We start from the raw sequence: 13,351 nt of genomic DNA, 5'->3' as shown, positions 1-13,351 counted from the left end.
TGTAAAATGGCCGCACCTGCTCCAGGACGACCTTGGCTGCCTCGAACTGCGTCAACGCTCCATCTGCACCAGGTTGCTTGGAAAGCATGCAGCGTACGAGCTGACGACCAGTTGGCAGCTTGGCGCCAGTGATGATGCCATCCTCACTGGTGATGCTGGGGCCCAGACCAAAGACCAGGCTGCGACTGCTAGTCTGGCAGGGACCAGTTGGTGAGGGCAGCATCTTAAATCAGATAAAGTTATTATTGTAGGNGTCTTCATGCTGGCCAAGAAAGCTAGGTCTTCTGGGTTATCTATTAGCTTTTCAACATTTGGAGGCCACAGCGGAAATGTGGCATCAAGTCTGCACTCCATTTTCTCCAGTTGTTTTGCTGTAGCCTCACTGGAGCGCTTGGCCTTGGAGATTTTCCGCAGCTTGTTGGTGGCATTAACCAAGTCTACCATCTTGTGGCAAGCACGCTTGTCGCTCACCATAGGAATGTTGGCCTTCTTGTAAAATGGCCGCACCTGCTCCAGGACGACCTTGGCTGCCTTGAACTGCGTCAACGCTCCATCTGCACCAGGTTGCTTGGAAAGCATGCAGCGTAAGAGCTGATGACCAGTTGGCAGCTTGGCGCCAGTTATGATGCCATCCTCACTGGTGATGCTGGGGCCCAGACCAAAGACCAGGCTGCGACTGCTAGTCTGGCAGGGACCAGTTGGTGAGGGCAGCATCTTAGGAGAGATAGATCCTGGGGTTACAATGATAACTTACCGTTACATCACTACCAGAGTAGCTAGCTGTGCTCACAAATATACCTATATTTTTATTAGTTGTTAGATATTTAACAACTACAATGCTACTCTTAATAAACATGAGACATCAATACTCTGAATATGATATTGTCTAATGTCTACTCTAGAATACTGTTGATGTTAAGCTTAATAGCTTAGCTAACATAGCTAGCTAACTGTGGTTAGCAAACTGTTGCTAGCTAACATTAGCTAGATGTAATGAGCACCAAATACCTATGAATATGACTACATTTCATTCAAAGTATGTAAATATACAAAGTCTAACTTCATCATTACAATGATAACTTAAGCTAGCTAACTGTGGTTAGCAAACTGTTGCTAGCTAATGTTAGCTAGATGTAATGAGCACAAACTGTTGCTAGCTAATGTTAGCTAGATGTAATGAGCACCAAATACCTATGAATATGACTACATGTCATTCAAAGTATGTAAATATACAAAGTTTAACTTCATCATTACAATGATAACTTAAGCTAGCTAACTGTGGTTAGAAAACTGTTGCTAGNACCCCTAAATCATCATGTATTGGAAAAATATTTTGCATGTGTTGTTTCTACATATATTGGAACACTTTTAGCACCCAGCCATATCAAAATTCAAGAATTGTGTTTTTTGATGCACCCTAGTGTCCGCACTTACTGGTGGGCGCGTCCTGAAGACCTGTGTGAATATTCCACAGGAGATATTTTCACTTTTTTGTCTATTCAAGAAATTACCCACAAATGCTATACACCAAGAATTATTATTTTATTTATCCATGTTTATTCACATGGATCCACATTATTATGCTATACTTAGGGTGTGTGGTTGTTTTTAATGGTTTGGTCTGGACCCTGTAGTTCAAAGAAATGTTAATGCTATAGCAAACAATGACATGTCCAATAGCAGTAGTGTTTGGACTTTCCTCATAGCACATTAATGCCCATGGTGTCATAATCACATGTTCAATTATCACATACAGATCCAATGATTGGAGGTTGTTCGCATACTTCTGACCATATAGAGTAAGAGAGAAAATGAAATATCCAGTCTGAACCATTAAGCAAGGTTCTTAATACTGCTAGCCTACCTCAGGATGAGTGAAACTACAAAATCATCATGTCATCATCATCCCCACGCTCCAAGATTGGGTACTAAGCCCTAAGGCCCCATCCAACTACTGGCCAATAACCTGCCTCTTCACAGTATGGAAGCTCCTGTCAGGCATTATAGCAGCTAAGATGAATAGGCACATGGCCCAATACATAAGCAAGGCCCCAAAGGAATTGGTAGTAATACCAGGGAAGCCAAGCACCAGCTACTGGTCGATAGAGCAGTCACTCAAGACTGCAAGACCAGGCAGAACAACCTGTGCACCGCCTCGATTGACTACAAGAAAGCCTACAACTCATTGCCACACACGGATACTGGAATGCTTGGAAATGTACAACATCTAAGAACTCAATGGGGCTTTGGAAAATGACTCTGGAGGCCAACTCAAAGCCAATTGCACAAGTTACCATCAAGCGCGGCATATAGCAAGGTGATGCACTGTCCCCGCTACTGTTCTGCATAGGCCTGAACCCCCTCAGCCAATTCAACACAAAGAGTGGCTATGGATACCAGTTCTGAAGTGGAGCAGCCATCAGTCACCTCTACTTAGATCACATCAAGCTGTATGCCAGGAGTGAGCGAGACACTGACTCACTGATCTACCTTACCAGGATCTACAGCAATGACAGTGGAATGTCATTTGGACTAGATAAGTGTGGTCGGAAGGTTGAACTACCAGAGGGCAGCATTGCAGAGGCTCAGGACAGCTACAAATACCTTGGGGTCCTGCAGGCGAATGGGAACCACAAGGAGGCCTCAAGGAAGTCAGCCACAGCCAAATACCTACAGAGTAAGGCAGGTCCTGAAAAGTCAGCTGAATAGAAAGAACAAGATCCAAGCCATCAACACGTATGCCCTGCCAGTCGTCAGATACCCCATTGGTATAATAAGGTGGCCAAAAGAGGAGATAGAGGCCACAGATATCAAAACAAGGACGCTTCTCACAATGAATGGAAGGTTTCATCCCAAGTCCAGCACCCTGAGACTGTACACTAAGCAGAACGAGGGAGGCTGAGGACTCGTGAGCGTCAGAGCCACTGTCCAGGACAAAACAACCAAGATCCAGGAACACATCAGGAAGATGGCCCCCAAAGATGAGCTGCTAAGTGAAGACATTCATACAGGAGGATGAACCATCATGGGTAAAACAAGCCCCTGCACAGCATGTACACCCGACACATTGAAGAAGTGGCTGATATCAAGAAATCCTACCAGGAGAAAAGGCTGGACTGAGACACAGCACGGAAGCACTATTCATTGCAGCACATGAACAGGCACTAAGAACAAGATCAATAGAAGCAGGGGTCTACCTCACCAGACAGGACCCCAGGTGCAGGCTGTGCAAAGATGCTCCTGAGACACTTCAGCACATTATAGCAGGGTGTAAGATGTGGGCAGGAACAGTTGGCATAGTGTGCAGGAACATCTGCACTGAGAATTCCCAAGGTCACAATGGAAGCCACCTCCTAAGGTGGTTGAGACTGACTGAGCTAAGATGCCGTGGGACTTTCAGATCCTGACTGACAAACTGTTGACGGCTAACCAACCAGACATCGTGCTGATGAACAAACAATAGAAGAAGGCAGTGGTGATAGATATAGCAGTTCCGAGTGACAGCAACATCAGGAAGAAGGAACATGAGAAGCTTGAAAAATAAGAAAGGGCTTAAAGAGGAGCTAGTAATGATGTGGGGAGTAAAGGCAACAGTGGTGCAAGTGGTAATCGGAGCACTTTGGGAGAATGGCTCCAGCAAATTTCAGGTACAACATCTGAGGTCTGTCCAGAAGAGCACAATCCTAGGAACAGCTAAGATACTAACCAGAACCCTCAAACTCCCAGGACCTGAGCTTGAGGAAGACCCACCGTCACCCCCATGAGAGGATGGATTGTAAAATCACAGGCTGATCCAACCTGTGTGAATGTTATCGCAGCAACGCATAATGTGACTCAGTAGTATAGTAATGTGTATGCCCCCCATGCCTGGATGCACTTTCAACATCTGGCCGTGTTCTTGATGAGTCAACGGCTGGTGTCCTGGGGGATCCCCTCCCAGACCTGGATCAGGGCATCAGTGAGCTCCTGGACAGTCTGTGGCGGTACTTGGCTGCGTTGGATGCACCGATTCATAACATCCCATGGGTGTGTGGCACACCTAAAATAGTGTGACCACATTTGTACGGTGAAGTGAGTGTAATTGCCACTCTCATAGTTTTATTTTATTATACACATTTATGTCCATATTAATATTCATCTATTGAAAGTATTGTGGTCCAAGCTAATTGTTATGGCACTAATGGAGTGAAGAATACGTTTTTTTTGGCAGAAGTGAGGTGGAACTTTTGTGTTTGTTTTGTTGTTCCGGGGAACCTGTATGGGGGGCGTCGCTCCTCAGAAACAATCTGGAAAGAAACGCAGCGCACCTTGTCCTCATTGTCTCTGTTCTACCTGCTTCATACAGGTAGGTAAACTGTTGATAAACCACAACTATCTCCGTTAAAATGTCAGGCTTTATTTTCGTGACTGTTTGCTGGAAGAATGGAGTGTTTGTGGGGCATTCTACCGAATGTGTGCAAAGTTGGGCTGGAAATATTTTTGAAATTTTGTATGTTTTATTTCCAAAACTTTGTCCCTATATACATTGTACCATATGTAAAGATCACATATCTAGTAAAATGACTGTAAGTTTTTGTGTTGTATTTTCAGACTGTTTTGGAATGTTTTTCCTCTCCCAAAATTTGTCACTACCGAAACATATAGTATTATATTATACAAAAAATATATATCAACCTGTTATGCTTGTTCCTTCCCTTGTTTAAAGATTTAAATTTTTACAAATTTTGACTGAAGGTTTTCACAATTAAATCTATAAAAATTAATATTTTAACAAATTTCGAAGTTCAAATTATAGAATTCTTCAAAATCTAAATGCAATCTTTCTTTGTAAAATGCATAACGCTGATCAGATTGATTTCAGAGTTAATAATTGATGAAACATAACATAAATGTAACCGATTAGCATCATAATACTTTAGTTGATAACTCAATATACTTTATTTTTTACAAAACACCCAGTGTTTCAGTAGTGACTGTCCTGTTTCAGTAGTGACCACTATACTGTTTTTAAGGTTGCATCATGTTTCCTCAAATGTATGCCTTATGGTGGGAATATTACAAAGACAAAGACAATTTTTTTGTGGTCAATAAAACAATTTAATTTTTGAGAGGGCAGAGCAGAGTAGAGTAGAGAAGAGTATAGTGGAGCAGAGTATAGTAGAATAGAGCAAAGTAGAGCAGAGTATAGTAGAGTAGAGCAGAGTACAGTAGAGAAGAGAAGAGTAGAGTATAGAGTAAAGCAGGGTAGAGTAGACCAGGGTAGAGCAGAGAAGAGCAACACTTTGGACCACAAAATTATGGGGTTTAACTACTGACCATTCCATTTCGTCACTACCAAAATGATCATGTCACTACCGAAACTTTACCATTGGTTTCGGTAGTGACTGTTTCGGTAGTGACATTCCTAGCTATTTTTCAGAATAACTAAAGAATGCTAGCCGTCACATGGTTAACAATCACATGTCTGAAGAGTTGTTCACACAGAAAAAAACATAATATTTTGCATAAACCCCACAAATTTTTACATAATTGAAGAGAACATGTGTTCGGTAGTGACAGTTTTAAAAGTTACACACTGATTTTCAGACTTTGGAAGACATTTATTTAAAAAGTGATGGGAGTCAGCGACTTACCATGCAGCCATCTGGGACGGGGGTGAGGTACTACCCCCCTTCTGTGGCTAAAATCCAGACTCAACCAGAGCATTAAAACTCTTGTGTTTCAGTAGTGACATGAAAACAAAGGACACTATTGTTTTAGCATAGTTTCTTAATTTAAAAATTAATCCCACAGTACATCTAAATCGTTCAACTTCTGTTTAAACTTAATCACAAAGATGTTTTAAATTACACTTTTGAAAAAAATATGAAAAATGTTTTAAGTGTTATTTACATGAATTGAATTTTTAGAGGTCAGGGTTGGGGACAGCTGCTTCCCAATAGAAAGTACCCTATAAATGGTGATTTTGTATTTATTTAGCTTATCACTTTTTCATTTAATGTCCCGGGTTTAAATAGGTCATAACATAATCTTTGTAAATATCTATGTCTGAATACTCAATTTTATTATTTTTGTTGTTTTTTTGGTAAGGGACAACAGTTTGCACAAAATCGGTAGAATGCCCCTTGTAGCGACTTTTACATGCATAAAAGAGCCGTGAAAATAGTTAGTTTATGGAAGTTTGGGGGTGACGCCATTTTGTGCCACAAGCGTGGCTGGAAGGTGTTAAGTGTTTAAGGGCTCCTGCGCACCGTGAATATTTAAAGAATATATTGTTTGTAATTAATGGGAGGAGCCAAGATGGCGGCAGTGTAGGTGAGCGTGTGTCTTTCGCTCTGTTGGGTGCTTCGGAGGTTTTGCGGTTACACAACCGAAAGAAACTTTGAATTTTGCACGAAGGCAGCACACATGTTTTAACCTAACCGACTGACATTTTTGAACTGAATGGGGAAAAGGAAAGACAAGAAAAGCTCGTCCACTACAAGCACCATGATGGAGGAAGCCAACGAAACTACCTCCAACTCTCCTTCCCGGGGAAGCACTGATGCCGCTGAGGTAAACGGAGCACAAACTAGCAAAAATTCAACCAAAGAGGTATGGTTTGATTCCGACCCAAATCTTCAATTCGAAGAGTTCGAGTCCTTGGCAGTCCCTCTCCCGGACACTCCACTGAAACCTCCGACTAAAAAGGTGAAGCGCGCCGATGCCGGCAGCGGAGAAAGCGGGGAAATTCTCGATGCAATCCGGGAGCTGTCGGAGAAGCATGACCATACGTTTCGCAGCATTTCCGACATTAAAAAAGCAACTGAATCTACCTCAAAGCAGCTGGAGAAGCTCACTTCTACTATTCAACAGCTTACCTTAGACGTCAACCAGCAAAAACAAGGGCTGGTTAATGTGGAAAAAGTGGTTAAAAAATTACAAGAATAAAATAAAGCTCTGAAAGCGGAGGTCGCTGACTGCCAACGCTACAACAGAAGGTGGTCTCTGAAAATACACGGAGTGAAGGAGGACGAGGGAGAAGACATCAGGCGCAAGATTGTGGATATCCTGGGCAAAACTGCCCCAAAGACCCGTCAGAGCCTGGAGGATGGGGTCGACATTGTTCATCGCGTTGGACGGAGGCGGCAGGACGGCTCGAATAGGTCAACCATCGTCCTATTTGCCATGAGACGCCTTCAAGATGCTGTCTGGAGGGAAGCCAAGGGCTCCAAGTTCCTGCTGGAAAACTGACTGAGAATCACTGAAGCACTGTCACCGGGGGACAGAGCTGCACGGGAGAAGCTGTGGCCCATCGTCCAAAAAGCTCGTGAAGAAGGGAAGAAAGCGTCTTTCCGTGGGCCCTTCATCTTCATTGACGGGAAGAAGAATTGACTCCTATCACTCAGGAGAGTCATGGTAGTGGGAAATTAAGGCAGTACAGAACATTGATCATATTGACTGATTAATAGTTTATTTTGTTAATTTTTTTCTACCCCTGTTTTTTGCTTTCTTTTTCCCTTAATATTGAAATATTTATGGCCAACGTGGGGAGAAAAAAAAAGAGTTAAAAGAAAAAAGAAAAAATGTTTATTTGTTGTAGTATATGTACCCTCTGGCTTACTTTTTTGTTTTTTGTTTTTTTCCTAGACCTGTCTTATCACTCAAGAAGTCATGGTTGTGGGCAGTTAAGCCAGTGTAGAAAATTGTTCGTTCTATTGCTTGATCAATAATTTATTATGTGCTTTTTTTCTTTTTCTTTTTCTCTACCCCTGTTTTTGCTCCTTTTTCTTATTACTGAAATGTTCATGGAAAACGGGGGGATGAATGAGGAAAGGAAAAAAAAAAAATTTAAAGGTTTAAAATGGTCATTTGATGTCATGTATATTTCCACTGGCTCACTATTTTGTTATTGTTTTTCCTAGTCCCAAAAGTTGACTACAGAATACTGCAGATTTGCATCTAGGTTGTCTTGTGACAAACCATTTGAACCGGTTGTTAACCGCCACCTCATCTTCGGTGGACTTTTCTTCAGCACTTTCCAAGTCGTAAGTTCGTTTGTTCTCAGGTATACCTTGTCTATATTTTTTTTTGTTATATGGAGTTTATGTTCAACTCTTTCAATGTTATGTCCTTAAATGTCAGAGGTATTAGGGATAATATTAAGAGAAAAGCCGTTTTTTTGTCATGTAAGAGGTCTGAAGCAGATTTAATCTTATTACAAGAAACTCACTCTAGCGATTCTGATACTAAATTTTGGAAATCACAATGGGGCAATGCCGGTCACTTCAGCCATGGCACAAACCACTCGGCCGGGGTATTGATTTTTCAACATAAATTTAAAGGGGATGTTCTTGAGTTCATGTCTTCCGATTCTGGTAGATGGATTGCACCTGTAGTAAAGCAAGATAATGCTACATTCATTGTTTGTAATATATATTGTTTCAACTCTCAAGCCTCCAACAAGGTTTTATTTAACGAAGTAATCTCTAAACTGAAAGGACTGCAAAACAAATATTTAGACTCATACACAATTCTTTGTGGAGATTTTAATGAATGCCCTGAGGAAACGATAGACAGATATTCGCCCAAATTTAGTCCAACATCACAGAGTACTAATCTTATCTCACTATTTTGCTCCAGCCTCTCCCTAACTGACACTTGGAGATTTTTCAATCCCAACACAAAAGATTTTACATGGTGTAACAATAGGCTGTCCTTAAGATCAAGGATTGATTTATTTTTAATTTCTTCTTCAATCCTGCAACTCGTAAAAGACATTAATCACCTTTTTGCCCCTTTATCTGTCCACAAACAAATAACTTTGAAACTTTCTGCTTCTCAGGAAACCGTTGGCATGAGAGGTTACTGGAAACGTAATAATTCTCTCCTAACAGACACTCAATTCAATGATACAATTAAGAATTTGGTAAGCGATATTCTCAATGATGGCGTGAATGATAATTACAGCAAAAAATGGGAATTCTTTAAATACAAAGTAAGATGCTCTGCAATTAGAAGAAGCAAGGAACTTAAACAAGAAAGACAAAAGCACGAAAAAGACTTGACTGAAAAACTCAACCTCTTGTTCTCTAAGGACAATATCACTCAAGAAGAAAAAATTGAATTAAAAAATATTCAGATGCAGCTAGACCAATTTTACTTGAATTTGGCAAAGGGTGCTTTTATCAGATCAAGAGCCAAATGGCTAGAAGAAGGCGAAAAAAACACAAATTACTTTTTTGCACTTGAAAAAAGAAATATTAAACGTAAATCCTTAACTGCTCTTAATATTAACGGTACTCTCTCTAAAGGCCCGAAATTAATTTCTGACTTTGTCACTGATTTTTACGGAAACCTTTACAAATCTAACTTTAACTCCAAAGACTCTGTAAATTTCTTAGAAAACATTCAAGCAAATATTCCTTTAATTACTCAAGACTTTAAATCCACTTGTGAATCAGACCTTTCAGCTGTTGAACTTAAAAATGCCCTGTTTTCAATGAAGAAAGGGAAATCGCCTGGAGTTGATGGTTTATCCGTTGAATTTTACACCCATTTTTGGGATCTCATTCAAGTCCCTTTATTAGGCATGTATAAGGAATGTATCACTCAAGGCGAAATGACTCCATCTATGAAACAAGGCATAATTTCCCTTATACCCAAACCTGAAAAAGATTCCACAATCATAGAAAATTGGCAACCAATTACGCTCTTAACTATTGACTACAAAATCAGTGCTTTATCGTATGCTAACAGATTAAAAAAAGGTTTAGACACCATTATTAGTGAAACTCAAACTGGGTTTATGAAAAATAGACATATTAGCTGCAATATTAGACTTATATTAGACCTTTTGGATTATTCGGACGCAGTAGACTCTGAAGCACTCATTTTATTCCTAGACTTTTATAAAGCCTTCGACACTATTGAACACAACTTTCTCTTGCATTCCCTCAAAACTTCTGGCTTTGGTAATAGGTTCATTGATATTGTCTCTATGTTCTATAACGACATTAACAGCTCAGTGATTGTTAACTTGAGTACTTCTAAGAGATTTCAGATTAACAGAGGTGTTCGGCAAGGCTGCCCCATCTCGCCCTTCTTATTTATTTTAGTCACCGAATTATTGTCAATCCACATTAAAAATTATATAAGCTTTAGAGGAATTTCGATTTTTGACAAGGAATTAAAACTTTCCCAATTGGCGGACGATACTACTATTTTCTTAAGAGATAAGGACCAAGTATCTATTTCTATTAATTTGATCAACCAGTTCTCCAGTGCCTCGGGCCTTAGATTAAACATGTCGAAATATGAAATTTTATTCATCCATGACTGTGAATACTCTTCAATTGAAAACATTCCTGTTAAAGATTCGGTCAAATATCTGGGCATTTATATAACGAAAAATTATATAACCAGACAGCACCTCAACTTTTCCAATAGAATTAAAAAAAACAACCTCAATTTTTAATCTTTGGTTGCAAAGGGACCTTTCACACAAAATTAAAAAAGAAGTTCTTTCAAATGACAGAGATGAAGGAGGCCTTGAAGTGTTGAACTTCGATGATGTTGTTAATACCTTTAAAATCAATTGGCTAAGGAGATGTTTGTTGGATCGAGACTCGATCTGGTACTTTATTCCGAACCATATCTTTAACCGAATTGGGGGCCTATCCTTTCATTTAAAGTGCAACTTTCTACCCAACAAATTACCAATCATTCTGTCTAAATTCCATCAACAAGCCCTTTTAGCCTGGAAGTTATCCTATGTCCACAATTTTTCACCACACAAAACCTTCCTTTGGAACAACTGTAATATACTTAGAAGGAATAAATCTTTGTTTTTATTTAAATGGTACCAAAGAGATATTCTTTTTGTGTTTAATCTGTTTGATGAGAATGGTAATATGTTTACATATGAACGCTTTATGACTGTATATAATTTTCCTGTTCCTTTCAAAGTATTTAATGCTGTAATCCAGGCTATTCCAAAGGAGTTGTCTCATGCTGTGAAAAATCATCTGACTTTCAATGGACACAGAACTGCTCAACCTTTGTTGATGTTGAATGGACTGGAACTGAAGGACAAAAAGTGTAATAATAAGCATATTCGTTGAATATTTCAAAGAAAGAACAAGTCTGTACCTAGAGGGAAGTTCTTTTGGAGTTCTCAGATTGTGGACATTGGATGGCGAAAGACCTGGCTTTTACCCCACAAATACTGCATTTCTAACAAAATTAATTGTTTTATCGCCAAATTTACCGAAATAGATGATTTATGTTCTTTTTGTAACCAATGTGTTGAAACTATTTCACATTTATTTTTTGATTGTGGAATCACAAAAGCTTTCTGGTCAGCTCTTAATCTCCATTTTTTTAACTCTGCCAATATCAAATACTCCTTTACATTAAGAGATATCATCTGCTACTACACGAACAACAATAACAAAGATTTTGAATTTTTACTAAATTTTGTAATCCTTCATGCTAAATTTTACATTCACAAACAAAAATTTGCCAAATCTTGCCCCAATTTCAAAACCTTCCTCTTAGAATTTGATTACACTATGAAATCCTTACGTTTAATTGAAAACAGTAAAAGTATCAAACTTATCGCTCATTATGAAACGTTTTTCCCATCCTCTGACTAAAATCTGTTGCTTCTTTTTATTGTCCTGTTATACTGTCTTTTTGTCTGTACCAATACTTTCTAGAGTCTTGAATGTATTTTTTGCACTGTTTCATTTGTGGTGTACCTGCCTGTTAACGCTTTATTGTTCAATAAAGAGAAAAAAATAATAATAATAATTAAATTTAAAGGTCAACAGTTTGTGTTTATCACAGAAATTGTGAACGGATGCTTTAGTGAAACTGTAAGAATTGTGAGATACTGAAAGTGATGGACTGAACATAGGGAAGAGACTGAAAAGAACAAAAGAAACTGACTTGCATAGAACTGAAATCTGTAGTTTACATGTAACTTGTTAATAAAACAACCAGGAGAAGCAATCTGGAAGGAAACGCAGTGCACCTTGTCCTCATTGCCTCTGTTCTACCTGCTTCATACAGGTTTACATATTTGTTACCATGGCACTCATTCCTGAGACCCGTAACAGGTGCTCAAATGGATTTAGGTCAGGGGAACGAGAGGGCCACTCCATGGCATCAATGCCAACAGAAATTTAGGCCTATCCTGACCCAAAAAGATGCAGAAAAATTGGTCCACGCTTTTGTTACCTGTAGGCTGGATTACTGTAACTCCCTATTATCAGGTAGCTCTAATAAGTCTTTAAAAACTCTCCAGCTAATTCAGAATGCAGTGGCACGTGTACTAACAGGAACTAAGAAACGTGATCATATTTCTCCTGTTTTAGCTTCTCTGCACTGGCTCCCTGTAAAATCCAGAATTGAATTAAAATCCTACTGTTAACTTATAAAGCTCTAAATGGTCAGGCTCCGTCATATTTTAGAGAGCTCATAGTGCTATTATCTCACCGGAACACTGCACTCTGAGAATGCAGGGTTACTCGTGGTCCCTAAAGTCTCCAAAAGTAGATCAGGAGCCAGAGCCTTCAGCTGTCAGGCTCCTCTCCTGTGGAATCAGCTTCCTGTTGCGGTCCGGGAGGCAGACACCGTCTCCACATTTAAGACTAGACTTAAGACTTTCCTCTTTGATAAAGCTTATAGTTAGGGTCGGCTAAGGCTTGCCTTGTACCAGCCCCTAGTTAGGCTGACTTAGGCCTAGTCTGCCGGGGGACGTCCTATAATACACCGGGCACATTCTCTCCTCCTCTCTCTCTCTCTCATGTCCTGTTACTGCATCTTGCTAACTCAGCCGAACTGCATGTCACTAACTCGGCTTTTTCTCCGGAGCCTTTGTGCTCCACTGTCTCTCAGGTTAACTCATATCGCAGCAGTGCCTGGATAGTGTGACGTGTGTGGTTGTGCTGCTGCCGTGGTCCTGCCAGATGCCTCCTGCTGCTGCTGCTGCTGCCATCATTAGTCATACTTCTACTATTATTATATGATTATTGTAACATATGTAAACTATCAGATATTAAAGGGCCAGTGTGTAATATTTGGCATGGTTTATTGTCAATCTGAATCTGAATCTGAATCTGAATATTCTACCCATTAATATGTTTATATAAGTGTATAATCGCTATAAAATAAAATTTGTTTGGTTTTCGTAGCCTTATAATTATGCTTATATACACTGCCTGGCCAAAAAAAAAGTCGCCACCTGGATTTAACTAAGCAAATAGGTACGAGCCTCCTGTTGGATAATTACTGCATGGGCGATTATCTTTCAGCTGGCAACAAGTTATTTAACCCCAACTGGTGCAATGAGTTGCTTCTCATTTCC

The sequence above is a fragment of the Epinephelus moara genome, chromosome 6, assembly GCF_006386435.1.
Source record: "Epinephelus moara isolate mb chromosome 6, YSFRI_EMoa_1.0, whole genome shotgun sequence".
Classification (NCBI taxonomy): Eukaryota; Metazoa; Chordata; class Actinopteri; order Perciformes; family Serranidae; genus Epinephelus; species Epinephelus moara.
This window is presented reverse-complemented; position numbering follows the sequence as displayed.